General features: G+C 40.5%; 1 protein-coding gene and 1 long non-coding RNA gene across 5 annotated transcripts in view; one reads left to right on the top strand and one right to left on the bottom strand.

The window, feature by feature from the left end:
* The window catches only part of LOC142830914 (uncharacterized), a 37,134-nt gene extending 20,260 nt beyond the window's left edge, over positions 1 to 16,874 (bottom strand). The window contains exons 1-3 of one of the 2 annotated variants that reach the window (XR_012906452.1): positions 16,795 to 16,874; positions 15,188 to 15,298; positions 12,031 to 12,179 (exon numbers count right to left, since the gene is read on the bottom strand). This is a non-coding gene — a long non-coding RNA (uncharacterized LOC142830914). Of the gene's footprint in view, positions 1 to 12,030; positions 12,180 to 15,187; positions 15,299 to 16,794 lie in introns of those variants that run through there. The other variant, XR_012906453.1, reaches the window with a different exon arrangement.
* PDZRN3 (PDZ domain containing ring finger 3) overlaps positions 1 to 21,235 on the top strand; it is a 238,987-nt gene that overhangs the window by 153,433 nt on the left and 64,319 nt on the right. The gene's annotated exons all lie outside the window — the stretch shown is intronic.

Genomic DNA, 21,235 nt, shown 5'->3' with positions numbered 1-21,235 from the left:
AGGGAGAATTATTTTTATTCTTAATGATTATTGAACAAACAAACAGAGCATTTTGGGATTCTGGTATATCTGAGATTCTTTGTATTTTTTTTCCATTGCTTCAGCTGCAAAGTCACCCAGCCCATGTCACAGATGACATTTAGGCAATTAAGAAAAAATGTGTCCAGGCTATGCCCCCTGCCAGACTGAATCATGACCCTTCTTTCGGCAACCCCATGCATGAATCTCTCCCCTTGGGGAACACCAGACAGTAGCTGACTTGTCAGTTGACATATGTACTTTCTCTGTGCATGTGTGTCATGATAGTGATATGATGTACTCACTGGAAACAGAAGCTAATATCTCTGTAATAATGCATTATTTGAAATATTAACTGTTTAATGACTGATGTCCAAGAGATACAATGGGCTGCCTGATTGTTTGCTATATTCCATACCAGAATCCTTGGCAATTTCACACTTTTTTATTAAAACCAAATGTAAAATCTATTTCGTTAGAAAGCACACCAAATTACCTAGTTTGAATATAAACAACTGAGGGCATGATAGCTGAAAGCACCTGGGGGTTGAGATCTATAGACAATTTATTCAACTGGAGTGTGAAATGTGCCTAAAATAGTTACTTGAAGGGCTTCTGTTTACTAATGCCATCTCTGCTGTCCACTGCCTATTTAGTTGTGTATCCAACCTCCATGGGCGCCCAGCTCAAGAAGGGATTGAAAGTAACAGAAATAAAATTATCCTCTGCTAAAGAAAGAATTTTACAGCTGCACACAAACACATAGGTGTACATTTCCAGGATCACCCATGTGAAGAGCAGACTGGAACAATTTCATATTAAATATGAGGCAGCTATTTACTTAGAATTAAACATTTTCATTTTTCCTTTATAGGAGATGTTTTCTGTTTAAATAAGACATGCAAGTTATAGGGGTGATGTACAGATCAAAATTAAACAACCTAATGAGTAATTTCATATACAATCTCTCTCTCTCTCTCTCTCACACACACACACACACACACACACACACACACACACACACAATAGTGTACTTCATTGTTTAATTTATACACATTTAGAAAGACAAAACGTGGGATGCATGGAAGTGAAAACTCCTCCAGAACAGAAGCAAGGCTGTTAATTGTGCTCTTACTATAAAGAATCCACATGCTGAAGTCACATAATTATCGTTCTACATAAATCACTGCTCCCAACCACTGAAAAGCTGACTAGAATTTGGGTTCTTGAGCTTCAGAATCCCAAGTTTGACACACATGCTACAGATCTCTCTTTAGTTGGCACTAGAAGTCATTCCTTATTTTTGTGGACCAGCAGTTTTGGGTGACAAGAGTTGCCAAGCCACCATTTGAAAGCCATTGCATCTCTATCAACTGTAACAACAAACTGAAAAGGGCGACCCAATTTCTGTTCAAATGTTCGTGGTCTTGCTTTGTGGGACCTGTGCTGTACAACAGTCTGAGAAAGTTGACGGCAACATAAGGCATCATTATGTTATGCTACCTCTCAAAATAACAGGCATCAGTCTAGAATCTCTCTCTCTCTCTCCTCTCACTCTCTCTCTATATATATATGAAATAGGTTTTTTGCATACATCGGAATGCTTAATACTGAGTCTACATTAAGGGTACGTCTAGACTACATGCTTCTGTTGCCAGAGGCATGTAGATTAGGCTACCAGGCATAGGAAAATGAAGCGGCGATTTAAATAATCGCCGCTTCATTTAAATTTACATGGCTGCTGCACTGAGCCGACAAACAGCTGATCAGCTGTTTGTTGGCTCAGCGCGGTAGTCTGGACGCGCGGATGTTGACATCAAAGGCATTTGTCGACCACCCAGGTATACCTCATCCCTGATCAGCTGTTTGTCGGCTCAGCGCGGCAGCCATGTAAATTTAAATGAAGTGGCGATTATTCAAATCGCCGCTTCATTTTCCTATGTCTGGTAGCCTAATCTACATGCCTCTGGCGACAGAGGCATGTAGTCTAGACGTACCCATAGATACTGAATTCATCTTGTTTCCTATTCATAGAAAATCTTATGACAAAAAAAACCCCAAAACCAAAAAACTTTTTGCCTGGGAGAACTTAAGTCTCGGCTTGACAAAGCCCTGGCTGGGTTGATTTAGTTGGGATTGGTCCTGCTTTGGGCAGGGGGCTAGACTTGATGACCTCCTGAGGTCTCTTCCAGCTCTATGATTCTAACTGAATTATGGAATGTAGTAGCCTGTGTAACCAGACAACCTATCACACAAACACTACTCTGATGGTTCTATGCCAGTTTGTACCAGTAAAGGATTGGGCCCTTCATGTTTTTCTTTTCTAAAGAATATCTCCGATCGCTTTGTCCAAACATCTTGTCTTACCTTTACATACTAATGCCTTTATCACCCTACCTGAATCCAGTTTACATATCTAATTGTTGATGGCATTGTTGATGGCATATTTCTTTCTCCCTTTTTCCCCCTTTCCATCTTAAAGAGTGATTGCAGCAGAATGTGACAAAAGGTCTGTCATTAACCACATACTCAAGTGTTTGAAAAATGCACTTGTAAATTACTTCATACAAGAAAGGAACTGTGACATTATTCCCAGTTTTATAATTGGTGACTACAATTGTTAAAACCCAGACATGATGCCTTTAATCCACCCCTACTGCCACTTCATCTTTTTTTTTTTTTAACAAACTGTGTTTAGTGTTAATCTTTACAGAAGATGCAGTAATTAGACAAGATGAACCTGTGATAAAATGAAACCTCTTACTGGTCATTAGCATAGTGTTTACACTAGAATTGACAGTTTACTTGAGAATACATTATTACTCAAAGGTGCGACAGATGTTCAGGAAATTTCATAATTTTTCAGTAGCACCCTTTTATCTCAGCAGCATGGTGGCTGTGACTGTGACTCTGTAGCGTAGAATGATCATAGTAGGACCTCATTGTGCTAGTACTGTATACACACAGAACAGAAAGACAATCTCTGCCCCAAAAGGTTACCCTCTAATCCAGAGAACTAAATTTTCTAGGCAAAACTTGAATACAAAAGACAAGCATGAGTGGTTTCATCAACAAGGACCAGAGGCAACTCTGTGGTGAGAAATCCAACCAGCCTGCAATAGCCAGCTGCTGGAAAGAAGGATGAAGGTATTAAAATTCTGTCTAGGTTCAGTCTCTGGATTCTACTCATAGGCTCCATCTTTCTTATCAGTCTCTGTCTAGTTAGTGTCATGTAAATTTTAAGCTGCTGGAATATAGGAGGACATTTGTTCTCCCCCCTCCACAGACTCTAAGCTGCTGGAAGAAGGGAGGATCTCCAATATTCTACCCCTCCTTCAGCAACTTCTGGTTGGGGTAGAAATGCTTTTATATCCCCTTTATCTCTCCCCTACTTCCATTTTGTGGATCATCCTCACCCATAAATAACTCCATGCCTATCTCTGTTTACCGCATATTAGCAACCTTTGCATTCCCATCTCCCATCATCAGCTCAGATCAGGAATCTGGTGGACAGCTGCTGATAAAATCCACCCTTCTCCTGCTGCTTTTGTTGGTGCGTAAAAGCAGATCACAGTAATGCATCGTTTATTGGAGGCAGTAGTAAACCTTGCTATGACAATCTGCTCAGATATGGGTTACCAGCTGTTCACTGAAGTAACTATTCTCTTGTCCATTGCTATAGCAACCCTTTCTCTATGTTTCGCTTGTCCACTTAAACATCCAAAGTAAATGCAAGTAATTTCCAACTGCCTACTCTCCCTTACCGAACCAATATGTCTTCTGTATGGCAGCAAGGGAAACTTTTAGCTTAACTCCTCTACTACTAGTTCAGTCTGATCTGGAGCAAATAGGGAGCTAACACTCTAGCTTTCAAAGTGTTATGCTGATATGTGATTCGGGTAACTGTTCATGCCAGATCCATACCTATACCCATTTTTACTTGTTACTCTAGAGGTCTGAGTCAAAATCCATATCAATTAGTTTGTTTGATGTAGTGGTTCTATAACCAATGAGTTCTAAGTGTGGTGAAACCTGGGGCTAGTCAATACAAATCAGACTCCTGAAAGAGGTCCAGTCATCTGGAATGGTTGACAACCACTGTCCTAGATTGACTTGAGGGGTTGACTTGACTGGCTTAGCGGGACAGGGTGAGGGAGCTCAGGCTGGTGGAACAGGCAGGCTCAGCGGCACCCCAGAATGGGAAGGTTAACCCATTACCCTGGGTCCTCTCGTACTGATAGGACAAATTTCTCTCCCTCAAGGAATGATTACTTTTCCTGAGCCCTGATAGTATTCACAGAATTTTAAAGCAAGTGGTTGTTTAATTTATCATATCTTGGAGCTCTCACATCTCTAATAAAATCAATAAATAGACACCTCATGGCATGAAGGGTGAAATTACTTTTTTCTAATTAGTCTTCAGACAATGTTATATTATGCAGTGAAGGGAAAAGGAACTCTGCCTCAAATTTTAAAGTGGTGAATCTCCATTTAATTCTGCTAATGGCAGTTAACACAGATGGCTAAAAAGAGTAATTGTCTTTTTTAGTTTTCTGCCACCTGTCACAAGTGAACTGTTTTCTTTAATTGCTCAAAATTACCTTTAATCACACACAACAGATACAGCCGGTCCCCGTGTTGCGAACAGTCAACTTACGACCGTTCACAGTTATGACCGAAACTGTTGTAAATGGCAGACCCCGAGTTACGAATGCAATCCGCGCTTATGAACAGCGTGGTCGCATGTAACTCTATGGGGTTCGTCTTATGAACAAACCGAATTACGACCAATTGCTTGGTCCATAACCAGTTTGTAAGTCGGAGAGAGGCTGTACTTAAATCCTCATCACATAGTGAAACTCAGGAGCAGGATTTCCACCTTGGCTGTGTCTACATTGGCACCCTTTTCCGGAAAAGGGATGCTAATGAGACACTTTGGAATTGCAAATTCCGCGGGGATTTAAATATCCCCCGCGGCATTTGCATGAACATGGCTGCCGCTTTTTTCTGGCTCGGGGCTTTGCCGGAGAAAAGCGCCAGTCTAGACGGGATCTTTCGGAAAATAAAGCCTTTTCCGGAAGATCCCTTATTCCTGATTTTAAGAGGAATAAGGGATCTTCCAGAAAAGGCTTTATTTTCTGAAAGATCCCATCTAGACTGGCGCTTTTCTCCGGCAAAGCCCCGAGCCGGAAAAAAGCGGCAGCCATGTTCATGCAAATGCCGCGGGGGATATTTAAATCCCCGCAGAATTTGCAATTCCAAAGTGTCTCATTAGCATCCCTTTTCTGGAAAAGGATGCCAATGTAGACACAGCCCTTATGTACATGAGACCTAAGAAACTCTTGTCATAGTTAAGGATAATACACCTGCTATGTTCTGTGAGGCTTAAAAAATACATATCTTCTATCTCTCAGATCTGAGCAACTCTTGTATGCTGAGCAGAGCAAATCCCATAGCCTAATCTGAGAAATTACCAGAGTAACAAGGAGATTATCTCCCTAGTGCTCAGAAGACAATATATGTGTGGTTTCCTAGTCTACGTTTTAAAAAGGGACACTATCAAATACCATTATGCCAGAATTACCTGCTTAACAGCTTCATTGTGACATAATGGTACCTATCCCTGGATGAACCCAATGGGAGCTTTCTGTATGTAACCCAGGACAGGTTTGGATAGTCATTTTGGTTGGGACCATCTCAGGTTTTGTAAACTTTTGCTGGGTGTCGTACTGAGCCAGGTAGGTGGTAGCTGCCTTATTTTTAACAAAAGCAATTCTTGCCTCCTAGCACTAAGAAACATGTTTGCTGGGCAGCAGATCTGCTGATAATTTTTCCCTTCTCTTCTCCATCACTCCCTTTGGTGTCTGAATTTACCGTGGAGAAGTTTAGATTTAGAAAGTGATGAGAGAAGTCATTACCTCAATTCTGCACTGATGGCAAGATTAAAAGTTAAACCTAACTGCAGGGTCATTTAAAATATTTCTGAATCTCCACTGCATGAGTCTAGAATACGTAGCAGTCACTTGCATTCTCCCAAATTTGTCTCTCCCAAATTCTCTAGACTAAGGTTAAATAGCACTTCAGATCAAAGAGGAACTTTAAAGGGACAGTCATGAAAATAACCACAGCAGTTAGCATTAGTTTGTAATCCTTGGTGAAAATCATATTAAACTAAAGAGTGAAAACTTGTTGTATGTAGTGCGTGAAAGGTGAAAATATACCAACGGGAGAAGACCTCTAAGGTGTGCATTACATCAACAGTTTTGTTCATTTCTTTTAGAGACATAGGGTGTGTCTAGACTACCTAGTTTTGTCGACAAAAGTGGACTTTTGTCGACAAAACAATACCAGCGTCTACACTACCGCGGAGTTCTGTCGACACAACATCGACAGAACTCCGCGGTTTTGTCGACGCTGGTATACCTCATTTTACGAGGCATAACACTTTCTGTCGACAGAAGGTGTTATTGCCTGTAACACTGCGTCCAGACTACGGAGTTCTGTCGACAAAGCGGCTTGCTTTGTCGACAGAACTCAATGTGTCTGGACGCAAATTGTCGACGGAAGTTTTGTCGACAATATCTGTCGACAAAACTTCCATCGACAAAACGCGGTAGTCTAGACGTACCCATAGATTCCTTTGCAGAAATTGCCCGTGATCCTGAAATTAGTTAATCCCTGAATATTCTAGTTGAATCTATCATTTGCTATTCCATCTTCATTTCTTTGATGTTTGGGGGCTAGGGATGTTAATGGTTTATGGGTTACGGTTAACCAATGGGGACTGGAGCAGCCCTTCCACCCAGCCGGAGCAGCCCCCATTCACAGCAGGCGTCAGCCCAGATACTCTCCCCCATTTAATCTGTTAACTGATTAAACTCAAAGTTTAACAAGTTAACTAATTAAACGGGATTTTACATCCCTATTGGGGGCTTAAAGCAGAATCTTTTGGAAGTGCACACTCAGAAAATAGCACGAAGAAACTTGCACTGCCTTGCCAAGCTGCTGAAAACAAGGAACCAAAATAGGACTTAATCACTGACTTCCAGATAAACTTCACAGTGTTATATTGCTAAACCTTGTATCCTTTAATCACATAGCTATGGAATTTGCTAATCTTGTATACAAAAACTTAGACCAGGATTCCAAGTTAGTGGGAATTTCCATTTTGTAGATTCCTATTATGAGTCTCACCACATGGTTTTAAGATAGCCTCAGCTTTATAAAATGTCTATAAGTAGGCGTGAGAAAGTAAAGGCCCTGACTGCATCTGTATCCACATGTGCTTTTTCCCATAAAGAAGAAAGCTAGATTAATACTAGTATTCATCTTCAGTATTTAGTAAATTTCTGGATAAACAGCTGAATTAAAGATGAATGTCCACTTTAATATTTCATTTTATTAGATTTTTACATGCTTGCTCTGTTTTAGAGCAATTGTATTATAAGTTATTTTGACAGACAATAGCCAGATACACCAAATCTTTTGATGTATGAAAACCTATGAAACTGAGTTAATTTCATATTAAAGATGAGAATTTTTTCACTCGAGCATGTTATTGTAAACTTATTACTTGGCCACTGATTTCACATGTACTTGCAAAAATAATAATATGAGCACATATAATATAGATATGTTTTTCTAATTGTTTTTCCAGTGAACAATAGGGTTTTTAAATTGGATATTTATATTGGCCAATCACCACACGTTGCTGCTCTGTGTTCTGTTGTTGATGTTATATTGTGATAACAGGAAATGAAAGTGTCGGAAGAAGGGAAAGATTAAACAAAATCAATACATCATTGTGTGATAAGTAACAAGCTATCACAGTTTGACTGAATAATGTAATGTATTTTGTTTTGAGTGACTCAGAGTGTTTTTTAATAGGAAGAATTGTTTTCCCCTCTCTCCTCCAATGGATATGTATTTTTACTAATTCCATTAGCATTGCACAAATTGGCTTGTGATTAATATAAACACTGATCTTGCAGAGCTTACTCAAGCAAAATTTCAACGGACTTTAATTAGTTTTTCCTGAGAAAGAGCATAACTTTTTCCAGTATTATAACTTAAATATTGGTGCGTTTTTATTCTATTATACATTCAAAGTACTGTGTTAGCATTGTTTCTTCTAAACAATTGTCAGGGTGTGTTTTAGCAATATGTTGCTTCCCAGGAGCCAACTCTGGCAATCTACATGCTACCTGATCAAGCAAGCAGCACAATGGGAATTTACTACCAGCACCTCACTCACTTTACCTCCCTGAAGGTGAATGCTATAAGCAAGCACTATAATGGGTCATAAGTTTGCTCTTCTTTTTTAACCTTTTCTCAAAATGTCGCTGTGTTCAATGCCAGCCTAGTCCTGTAAGGTTCTGAGCACCTTCAACAAAACTAACAGCAGGCTTTGCTGTCTGACATCATAAGGAGAGGAGATCACTCAGTACTTGTTTTATTGGGTCCCATATGTGATTTTATTTACTACTGTACATGAATCACATTTGAGATGGGATAGCATGTAATTAGGACAGCTGAACAAATGGAGGACAAATACAGTTGGCCATGAAAAAACCAACAGATTAACAGCTTGTTAAAGGAATCCACTCAGTATAGCAGAGTAGTAACAATTCAGTAATTCCCTGGGAAAAGGAGAAAAAAGCATCAACATCTGTTTGTATGTAGATACGTGTCATTTGTGGGCATATTATGTCTACTGTATATTTGAGAGAGTTTGTGCATCTGTCTATCGTCCATCTGTCTGACAGTTTATTTGTTCAAGATCTCTTCCTAAACAGCTAGGACCACTGAATTTGATATGCAATGTCCTCTTATTGTAACTTAAAGCAAACTCAGGCTGTGCCAGGACAATGGGATGTGCATGGAATGTGACTGTTTCTCATCAAATGGAAAAGAAGGGGTGTGACAGTTATTCCCCAGAATGACCACATGGGGGCATCAAGTGTCCCAGCCCCAGGGAGCATCACCTGGCTGGCAGCATAGCCCCTATTGCCCCAGCCTTTTCTAGAGAGCAGCTGCTTTGGGCTGTATGGCCCCCACTGCCCCCAGGCCAGCCCCAAGGAGAAGCCAGCCCCCTGGGAGAAACTGGTGGGTGGGTTGCATGGCCCATGCTGGCCCCAGGGAAAAGCCAGCAGCCACCCTCATCCTCTGCCCTGTGCCCTTCCTCACCCACCCAGTCCTGACTCCTGCACCCTCACACTCCCAGCCTCCTCCCCCACACCCCTTCCCTGACCCTTTGCACCCCCCACTCCTCCAGCCCTCTGCCCTGAAGGACCCAACCAATGTCGGGTAAATCTTCTAGTATTAGCTATGTCTGAAAGCATACATTTTATACAGTAAATAAAATACAGATATACAAGAGAGAGTGATTTTCAAAATTGCTCAGTGTTGACTTAATTCTTTCTCACTGCAGTCAGTGGTAAAAAGGACAAATAAATTCAATGAGTAGAGTCTGACTATCATTGAACACTTTTAAAAATTCTCACTCAAAATATATCAGTTCGAGTCAGCAGCTGAATACACATGCCTTTTCCAGAGAAGAATATATATAAGCATGCATGGTACACAAAGGCTGTATCTACACTGAGCCACTTATTCCGGAAAATCAGCTGCTTTTCCGGAATAAGCTGCAAGCTGTCTACACTGGCCCTTGAATTTCCGGAAAAGCAACGATGCTCTACTGTACAAAATCAGCCGCTATTCCGGAAAAACTATTCTGCTCCCGCTCGGGCATAAGTCCTTATTCCGGAACACTGTTCCGGAAAAGGGCCAGTGTAGACAGCCCAGTAGTCTTTTCCGGAAAAGCGCGTCTACATTGGCCACAGACGCTTTTCCGGAAAAAGGGCTTTGCCGGAAAAGCAGCCTGCCAATGTAGACGCTCCTTTTCCGGAAAAACTGAAAACGGAATAGTATTCCATTTTAAGCAGTTCCGGAAATTCATGCCAGTGTAGACACAGCCAAAGTGAAACATTTTACAGAGAAAGGTAGCTCATAGAAATAACCCTTTCCAGAACTAAGTACACTGCTTCTCAGGGAAGTTGAAAAGGCAAATGATGGAATCACTAAGTCCTCCTCGCCCCTATCCCACAGTCACGTCTCTTAGAATAATCAGAAATCACCATATGGGGTCTTTTTTTTCTTGAGCAGGCACCTCAAAGTTTACAAACTGTGAGCCATCACTGTGCTTTGTGTCAGATACCTTTTCAAGGCAGAGGACATATTTTTAACACTGAATCTTGGCTTGCAACAGAGATTTATAATTCAACGTTTTCCATGTTTCTTACTAATCCAAAAACAAATGAAATCAATTGCATAATAAAAAAGAAATGGACAATGAAGTACAGAGATAATGCAAAGTAGCAGAAATAGCTGAAACTTGCAAGTATTCCTGGAAATTAAATGTATGCTGAGGCGTTTGGAAGGATTCACTTATTAGAGAAGAAAAAATGTACCAGGAAACATAAGAAAAAAAAGTTCATGAATATGCCTACTACAGTAGGTAAGATACCTTATTAGGAGTCTGACTTTTCTTAAAAAAAAAAAATACTCCGCATGAGTTTTTCTAGTGATGTTTTGGAAACCTTTCAAGATGCAAATTATGTAACTGCTTTCATAAGAACATATACCTGGAATATGCAGGTGGAAATATCCGAGAAGTAAGGTTGAGCGAAGCATTTCATTTCCCAAATGGGATATAGTGCACAAGGAAACCTGTTTCTGATTATAGATGCACCTCACAGTGGACAACACACAAGATTTTCAGAAATACTCAGCCTCCCGCACTCCCACTCAGATAATGTTTCTTGAGGAAAAAATGGAGGTGCACAACTCCTCAGAAAAATCTGAAACCCCAGTCTTTATTCACAGTATAAATGAAATGGTGCAACTGAAAAATGACACCACATACTCTGGCTGCTTAAAATGTTCCTTTGGTAAACTCAGAAATTAGGGATGTAAAGTATAACTGTTTAAACAATTAACTGATAAGCCCAGGCTCATCAGTTACCATTAATGGTTACACGCAGGTTCACGTCCCGCTTCTTAAAAGTCACCTTCTGGTATGCGCCGCTCCCGGTGAGTTAGCTGCCACCCCCTGCTGCTGCTTACGTATCAGGGCTAGCAGGCAGAAACTGGCTTCTGGCGTGCACCAGCTCCTGGGGAGCTGGCTGCTGCCCTGCGCTGCAGTTGTGTATAACTGTGTAACCACTGAGATTCTCAGCAATTACATGGTTACCCCATTAACCCGCTTTTTAATATCTCTATAAAAAAAATGGTACCATGCAGAATGTCCCAAACCTAGGACCCTACTGAAGAGGAAATGGGGACTTCAGTGTTTGATGGAAAAGGCAGGAATAATCCCCCAAAACCCCTTAGCTCAAAGTTATAGTAACAACACAGCCCTAGTGCAGCCCTGCAGTAGTGGATAAGTACAGAAGCATCTCTGACCCCTACCTTTAGAGGTGTGAGCTCTGTAGAATATGGGGCATTGACCCTCATACCCATCTCCCATGTGCAGCTAACTCTGCTGCCAGTGTTTTCTTGTTTATAGAGGAAAATTGATTTCATGTGTGTCTTGGATTACATCCTGATGAATATTTAAATGGATTTGCTCTGGAAAATGTGAAAGGTCTTCCACATCTACTGATGTCATTAGGGGTTGAGGGCTTCCCTCCCCCCACCCATTAGTTTAATAAGCTTTTGTATAATTATAGCGTCATAAACAAATATATAATAATACATTGCAGCAATCTCAAATTCCTTGCAGTTCCCCGAGTACATTTGATGGTTTATACAATTAAAGCTAGTCGATTTTACCATAAAAATTAGAAACACTCAATTTGATTACACTCATTATAAAGCATCGCAAAAGGTTATCATTACTAAAAAATAAATACAGTATTGCTAAAGATGGCATTTAGAAAATAAATTAAAAAATGTGTATCAATGAAAACGTATTTGACTTAATTTAAAACAGTATTTTGGAACGTAGCCTCTCCTTATTGCTAATTTTCCACCAGAATTTGCTTTCCTTTTATTTATTTCCTTAGTGAACACTGGTGATATCATACCACCATGACCAAAGTGACAGCCTTTTGTCTCCACTGGATTAATCAGTGTGTTCTTTGATCCATAACATATGCTCCCTGTAGAAATTTAAAGTCAACATATTCAACATTTGTGGTCTGGCAGTCTAGCATCTGATGTTAACCTAGCTGATAGACACTTTATGTATTTGGATGTGTTTTATTAAGCCTCTCATTCACACACAATAGGTCATTTTCAAAGTGTACAATGTGTGTGCAGAGTTATATATTTGGATTAACACCTGAGATTATCTGCACACTTTATCTGACTAGGAGGACGTGGAAAGGGCATCCATTGTTGTTAGAATACCAGGTGTTTGAAATACATCTGTGTGCACATTCACCTGTGGGTATATACATTTTCTTACAAACACAGCCAATATGGAAAGCACAGGCTTTCTGCAGTATCTCTCCATTGGCAAGTAAAGCTTGTTCTCATGGAAGAGAATAGAGGCAAACCTAATGATTCTAGGGGTCTGCCAAAAGCAATGGAAGCGGTCCCTTGCCTCTATTCCTTAACTGTTCCATCCTGGCTCACTGCAGCCTCTGGACAGCATGAGTGATGACCTTAAGAACAGCACCAGTGGGGGGTTCCAAACCATTTAAGGGGCAGAGAGTAAGTTACTATGGATTCTCTGCTTACACATTTGCTCTGGTGGCCCATGGGTTGGGGGAGGGGGAGGAAATTAAGAGACGCCTGCTCAAAAGCCCCTGGAGAGGGGATCCAAGGGAAGAAGAAATGTCAGATAGGAGAAAGTAGCATTCTTTCTTTCTCTACTCCCCCCCCCCCCACCACCACCACCACCAGCAGGGATGCAAGTGCATTTGGGCCTGGAGATGAAAAAGGGTTAAACTTACACTTCTCACTGTGGAAAATATGTAATAGATTGAAAATTGGATTTCCTAATGCAGCACGTTGACAACTGCCGAAAAACGATGGCCGAGGAAGCTGGATAGCGAGAACACTTGGGGAATGAGAGTTGGAAGCCCATATTTCTTTTTAAAGTGTATCATTAAGGTCATTAATGATATTCCAACAATTTAATTATTGTTGCAATGAGCAGTATTATGCATGTGGCCATGATTTATAGCTCAGCTAGCCCTTAGCTGAACATACTGCTGTAGTGCAGTGTATAATATACTGTGCTTTATAGAGACATGAATTGTAACCGTAAAATGAGATTAACTGTTCTCATCCTCTCAGGATCAGATCCAACTGCCATTGAAGTCAATGTTAAAATGACTTTGTTGTGCAGAACCACCCTAATTCCACCCTTAGTTGTGCACATGCAAGTCCCAGTGAGTGGGAAATGTGTATGTAGAACTGGACCCAAACAGAGTACAGGCATTGTAGATAGGGCACAGACATTATTAATCACACCAGCTTTTCCATTATAAATCTGCAGTGATGAGCCAAATGTCAGCTGCTCCCCTCAAGTAGGATAGAGAAAAATCTACCGGATTCCAGAGAAAACCAGCAGATTGAAATGTAAGAGAATAACTGTATAATAAGATTATTTTTCTGGTGGGACTCAGAGTTTTGCAAACATGGTCCTAGAGTGCAACTTACAAGGTAAAATGATTTCATCTAGTCCTACTGGCTATGGTTTTATTAAATTGCATATTCATTTGTGTGTGTAAAATTAAAAGCGGATTGTTTTACAGAATGTTACATGCATCTTTCTTTTATTTGACAACGCACAGCTCAATGTGATTAACTACGTGGCTGCTCGCAGCAACAAGAAAAATAATTGTTTTTTCAATACACAAGCTCCCTTAATAATTCAGAAATCAATATGCATCCTCAGAGAATTTTCCCCAGCAGTGGATTATAGAATTCAGGGTGGCCTGCCTTCATTTCCCTATGAATGTGAAGTTGTTGAGACCTTGGTTAGCCAGGAATTTTTTTAAAAAATGTTTAACTAAAACCACTGGGATTGAAATCATAGCTTCCCGTGCCCTAATATGAATATTAATAAGAAACCAGGACACGGAGTTCCTTGCTGAGTTTGACAGTTTAAAGGATCAGTTAGTTAATTAGAAGATAACATGGCACATTGCATCCCTTGGCTCTGGCCTGCCTTCTGTCTCCTCCTTTCATTTTCTTTTTTGACATGTTAGATTACATCATTATGTGTAGTTTCACTTGTTAGCCCCACCATGAAATGAGAATATTTTAAACTTTAATTATCCTTGATTTCTTCCCTTTCTGTTATGACCTGACTTAACACAAAATTCAAAATGAAGCACAGAAGAATCTGACACACAAAAAAGCTGGTGAATATCAGCTTGATGGTTGCTAAAATATCACAGATTGCGTTAGGAACAGTAAAAAAAAAAATCAAACAACACAGAAAACTGGGTTGATCATAGTAACAAAGTTTAAATATAAAGATACCTCTCCCTCTCCTTTGCCCAACCATTACTGTTTTTTCCGTTGAACTTTCTTGTGTTTATTTTCCTGTAATCGAAAGAGCTCTTGCTCTCTGCCCATTAAATGAGTCTGCCTCTTGACATGTACAGATACAATATGGTACATTCATTGTCTAGTACTGTGCTCAGAAAACATCCAGGATATCCAGGAACATCTTGATACAGTTGGACAAAAATCATTTGAATACACAATGTTCTATCATACAGTGACAATCACAGTTCAAGGGTAGTGCAAGGGAAACTATATGCATTGATGGACAATGGATATTAAGGCCTCCTCAAAACACTAACATATTCCTTAACAATTTGTGTTACGATATCTAAGTCCCAAAAGTTGCACAATCTGCAACGTAGACGTGTTTTAGTAAACACACACAAAAAAAGAAGTTACAACCAGATTGTAACAGCTTCAACTTATTCTGAAAGGCCAAATCAGTCTCCCATCCCTGTTTTCTATTGACTTGAACTGAATTTGAATTTGGACTAATACCGTGGATCCAAAACAATATTTTGCAAGTATCAAACCATTCATTCCCATATGTCTTGCAAATGGATAGTAACTGTCTATCTTGCATTTTTCATAGTGTCTATGACAGAATAATATGCACGTGGAGAAGACAACATGCAGTACTTACCTCTAATTGGTCTTGAAAAAGGCCCGTTTCCAAAAATGGAGATTTTGTGACAAACTGAGTAAAGTGTTCAGTTGCAAGATGTCTAAGAAAGCCTCTGGCTGTAGTATAGTACTGCAAATGACAACACCAAGGATTAGGGGGGGAGATATATTTTCTACTGGTGCATATAACAACTATTCTTTTATAAGCAATTTTTAATGCTCATCACCATAGCATCTGATATGTACTTTCATATTTCTATCAATAGTTAGGCAGTATGTTTGTATTCAGTTCAAATCTGGCCAGTCCATACTGGCTATAAAAATATATTTGGGGGAGAGTTGAGATATTGCCTACAAAATGTATCTACATAATAAACTTTCACAGTAAGCTAATACAATAGACTGGTGAGGTAATTTATTATTTTTGTTAAGGCCAATATATTAGTGGACATATTGATTCTCCGTGTTTAATACACGTACTAAGCTGTTAAAAACAAAAGGAGAGTGGAGAAATAGTTAATATAAAAGTAGAAGACTAAGTGGATAATGTCAGCAGTAAAGAGAATAATGTTGTATCAGCTCAGAAACTTGTAATTCTGTTTTCAACGTGATCAAGTTAGGCAGAAAGAGCGCACCTCCTGTCTTAACAAGTACAGGTTGGACCTCCCTGGTCTGGCACCCTCAGTCCTGGACAAGGAAGTTTGTTGGATCATGGGGGGCGGGGGGGGGGGAGGAGTGCCAGCTTCCCCAGCTGGGATCCTCCCTCCAGCCTTTCGGTCCCGCAACCTGTGGCAGCCCCGATAGAGCTCCCAGCAGCCCTGCTGGCCTCAAAGCAGCCTTACCATCCAGTCTGAGCTCCCAGCGGTACTTTGAGCTCTGGGCCCCCCCTCCAGCTTCCCTAGTTAGCTGGCTGCTGGTTCCGCTACCCCACTGGGCCCACTGGCGGGCTCCAGTCTGAACTGCCAGCAACCTCTGCTGCTGGGGCTCTCTAGTCCCACAATATCTGTGGGACTTCCAGGCCACGGATGTTGCTGGACCACAGCGGTCCAACTGCTTTGTTGCATTAAATTATCTTCAATTTCATCATTATCACCACATGAATATGATTTCATAATCAAACACGAAAGGGGCTGGTATAATTACAATTGCATATACTGATACAGTTACACTGTAAATAAAATAGCAGGACACCACATGCAATATTCGTATTGAAGTTGCTACATTTTATATACAAATGATGGAATATGGTGAAGGCAAAAGTAAAATTAATAAAAAAATAGCGGTCCTCTTTCTTGGAGAGAATGGATGGTCTTGTGGTGGAGGTACTAACATAGGCATTAAAGTTCTTGATTCGGTCCCAAACTCTGCCACAGATTTCAGAACAGTCACATAATCTCTCTGCACTTCATTTCTCTATCTGAAAAACAGGCGTAATTTTTCCTTTCTCTCAGTATGTCTCTCTTGTCTACTTAGATTTCTGAAGCAGGGACTGTTTCTTATTGTATGTTTGTACAGAACTTAGTCATGTTTGTTGGGGTGTCTGTGCATAACTTTAATAAAACAGAGCTTGTTAAAGGGAAATACAAATTCCCAAATGTAAAAGATACTCCAGTAGCTTGCACTTACATTTTCTGTTGCACGAAGAGGCTTTATGTCTCATTAAGTCCCACACCATTTTCTGAATCTTCTTCTTGGGGTTTCTGGAACAGAATTAGAAACCAATTAATCACTGTTAATAAGGTCTAGAAATGAATACAAAAATACACGTATAGTAACAATGTTTATTTCCTTTTGGTTGTTATCTCTCTATACATATTTTAAAAATTTTCCTGTGGGATGACAAAGTGATGTCATCCCATCACTCTGCATCCACAAGAGCCAAGCTCCACCCGTTCCCAGACTCACCCTCCTTAGGACCCACGTGGAGAGCTGGGACTGCCATGCTGCGGCCCCAGTCCAGCCCACCCTTCCTCAGAGGCCAGGGTAAGGAAGAAACTGCAGCTGGCGCATCCCTGGCCCTCGCTGGCAACTGCGGGGAGAAGGGAGGAGACCTGGGACTGCCTACCCTCAGAGAAGGGAGGGTCAAACAGGGGCAGACGGCCCGGCGGGATACCAGGAATTTCCTGGTGTGCTGTCATGTCCACATGCCGTTGCCCCTCACTCCGAGCGGCTCTGCATCCGCGCTTTATGTGGCACGCAGAGCCCAGCCCGCTTCCTTCACCACGTGCCAGACATGACGCAGGGGGCGGGGCTTGAGGGGCACGCAGGGGTGGCGTCATGAGGAGGGCCGTTCTCAACCCATTTCCTGAGCCTATTTTGATTGGCAGTACACTCCTGGGGGAGGGTCAATGAGTGTAGCAAGGAGGGGGCACAACTTCTACTTTACCATTTATACTTCACTTACATCCAATCTCCATACACACTGATTCACCAAATTTTGAAAAGAGTTACTAATAGAAAGTTTAATCAACTCTAGAAAGTTTGCCCTGTATTTAAACAGATTGGGAGGAAGTTGACAGTTAAATACCTTTTCAGGTAGAAATGGCTCAAATTTTTTTACATAGATATCAGAACGAAAACACACAGCCATTTAAAGGGTTTAGACAGTTGTAGTATACTATCAGCTAGCTATGGCTTTTTAGTATTAAACATTATTGTTTTAACCCTAAGGGGAGTTCACCTTAAAGACATTAGGGTCAAAGAGTAGAAGCATTTGGACACAGTTAAATGGATTTTACACCTTTGTATCTTCCTGACATTACTGCTTTGCTTCAGCAAACTGATTAATATCAGATATAGCCTATTGGGTTCCATTCTAAATCACTTCAATTTTCTTTATCCGTGGGCTACGGTCATATGATCATGATCTAAAGCTATCATAGGTTGTGATCTACTATTTTACTTGCTCATTTGTATCACAGTGAACTTTATTAGCTTTTGGGCACACGTCTATCAGTTTTAAAGATTAAGTATTAAGTCAATAATTCTTATACAGCACTGAAGTACGCTGATTCATGTTGTTTACCCTCAGATGGTTAAAATAATATTATTGCCTTTCCTGAAAACATTATTATTTTAAAATGAGCCATAATTCATAACAGTCCTTGCTTACCACCAGCAGCTCTCTAAGGTGATATTTCATAGAGAAAGCACAATGGGGTTAGATGGTCTGTAAGTAATTTCAGACTTGATAGCACATGAACCTTATAGTTACAAAAGAATTAGTAAAGTTTGACTTTGCAGTGCTGCTCTTTCATAATTTGTTTTCCTTTACTGAACAGTTTTTAAATGCCCTTAATTTTTTTAAAAAATTATAACTCTGTGATAATAAAAAGGTACTACCATACACTTCCCCTACCAATCCCTCAGATTGGTATTTTGTGTATGTTCAGACCTTTCTTTGACTGTAAGAAGACAACATAGGTGAGGTAATATCTGTCACTGGATCACCTAGGGTATGTCTACATTACATCCCTTTATCGGAAAAGGGATGTAAATTAGACATATTGAAATTGTAAATGAAGGTGGGATTTGAATTTCCCACATTTCATTTACATAATGGTAGCCACGGCTTTTTTTTCCTAAAAGCCACTTTTCGGAAAAAAAATGCGGTTAAGACGGGGATCTTTAGACATAAATGCCCCTTTTTAAAAGATCCTGTAAACCTAATTTTTTTCGATAAAAGGGATGTAATCTAGACATAGCCCTACTGTTGGTGAGAGCAACAAGCAACAACAGAAGTTGGTCCAGTAAAGATATTACCTCACCTCTGGAATGTCCCAGACCAACATAGCTAAAATACTCCTCCATTTTAAGGCAGTTATCGCATCAGTAGAAATTATGGGTTCAGTTTTGACTCTATGCCATGAGTAGGCAATAGGCTGTCCGTGGGTTGGACAGGGTTCACCAGCGTTAGCCCTGTTGGGCTGCCAGACACTTTATTTACCGGCACGTCCACAGGTGCAGCTGCTCGCAGTTCCTATTGTCTGGAGTTCACTGTTCCAGCCACTGGGAGCAGCGGGAAGTGGTTTCCCACAGCTTCTGTTGGGAATGGTGAGCCACAGTTAATGGGAGCTGCAAGCGGCCATACCTGTGAAGGTGCAGGTAAATAAAGTAGGTAAATAAAGGACTAACCCTGGTGAACCATGTCTGGTCCACTGACTGCTTATTGCTCACCCCTGCTCACCCGCAAAAAAGAGCATTAAAGCTGACTTTCACAGCTGGCTGAAGTTTCTCATAGTGTGGGAGAATCACGGGCTGGTGGGTAGCCAGCATAGAACTGATCTAAGTGGGGTTCACAATGGTGGACTTGGCCTGGAAGAAGACAGGGCTGATGCTGTAAGCACTTGAGCTAAAACTTTGATCTGTCCTCAGATCTGTGATGTCCACAGAACAATAGCTGAGCAAATAGGTTGCAAATTCACACCTGCACGTATTGTATTATGCGAAGTGTAGTGCTTCTACTGTTAGTTCATCCTCCCCTTCCTTGATAGCCACCCCCCAAATATACTTGTTTGTTTCACCACTTCTTACAGCTTGTCGTAAATGTAGATAGTAAAGTCTGTGGTACAGGGATTTTCTTTTTAGGTGTCTATACATCTTGGTATTTCACCAAGTACAATAGGTCCCCAATCCTTGATTGAAATCTCTATGTGCCGCTATATTTTACATTTTAAAAGGTAGATCTTTAGTATGACTAGATCTTTTATGCTATATGAGACAACCATTAGCAGTCCAGTTTTCTTCATTTTAAGACAGTCATGACATATGATCCAGTAATTTACATTACCGTGTCATCACTGTTTCTGCTCATGACAGAGCTATAGAAACACAATTGTTCTTGTTTTACAGCCTTAGAAACACTTGAGTTGCTTTGCAAGGTTACTTTTTAATACAGTAATCTGCTTATATACTATGAGAGTACGTCTAGACTTCAGGCTTTTGTCGACAGAAGTTTTGTCGACAGATACTGTCGACAAAGCTTCTGTTGACAAAGAGTGTCTAGACTACATCCAGTTCTGTTGACAAAGCAAGCCACTTTGTCGACATGACAGTGAGGACGCAAAGGACAGTGTAGATGCAATAACGCCTTCTGTCTACAGAACTCTGTCAACAAAAGGTGTTATTCCTCGTAGAATGAGGTTTACAGCTGTCGACAAAACTGCTCAGTTCTGCCGACATTATGTCGACAGAATGTCGACAGAACTCAGTGGCAGTGTAGACACAGGTATAGTTTTGTCGACAAAAGTCCACTTTTGTCGACAAAACCCTGTAGTCTAGACACACCCTCTTACTGTGTTGTTTCAGCAATGGGTGTTAAATGTGACTAAGGGACTTTAGATTTTTCAGTAGAGTTTAGAGGACAGGATTGTTCCATTGAGTGTTTAATAATAATCAGGCAAATCATTTCATTTATTTTACTAAAAAGCACTGGAATTTTTTCAGAGGCGTGAGGAAGGGCAAATCAGGACTTAACAGCTCCAATGTTAATGTAGGCTGAGTCTACATTGCCATTTTTCTGTACTGCAACTTTCTGGCTCGGGGGTGTGAAAAAACACCCACCCTAGTGTAAACAGGCTCCCAGCACTTTTAACTATTCCCCTTCTGGAGGAGGTTTACTGAGAATAGTGGGAGAGCTCCCTTCCTGTGCTCCTGCCATGGCCACACTTTCACTTTAAAGATCTGCCGCAGCTGTGCTTTAATTTTAGATGTATAGACAAAACGTTAGAGGAGTAAGGCCAGCAACATTCTATATTTGCTTTCCAAGTGCTATCTTTTGGTATAAAATTTATATATTTTAGTGCCAATCCTCATGGTTTGGTGACACTCCCACATGCAAGAAATTACAGGATTGACGTCTTTTTTGTGTTTCTACTCAGAATATGTATATTTGTTTTAATTGAGCACTTGCACAATGGCATGGGGGAAAATACTGGCTTGCGTCAAATTCTCAAAAGCAAACAAAAGAATTTTAAAGGGGATTTTTTTTAAACAGGACCGACAGTAATGAAATGTTTTAAGCGTCAAACCCTAAGAGACCTATCAGAGATTCATAATGTTGAAAATT

Source organism: Pelodiscus sinensis, chromosome 11 (assembly GCF_049634645.1).
Source record: "Pelodiscus sinensis isolate JC-2024 chromosome 11, ASM4963464v1, whole genome shotgun sequence".
Taxonomy (NCBI): Eukaryota; Metazoa; Chordata; order Testudines; family Trionychidae; genus Pelodiscus; species Pelodiscus sinensis.
This window is presented reverse-complemented; position numbering and strand designations above follow the sequence as displayed.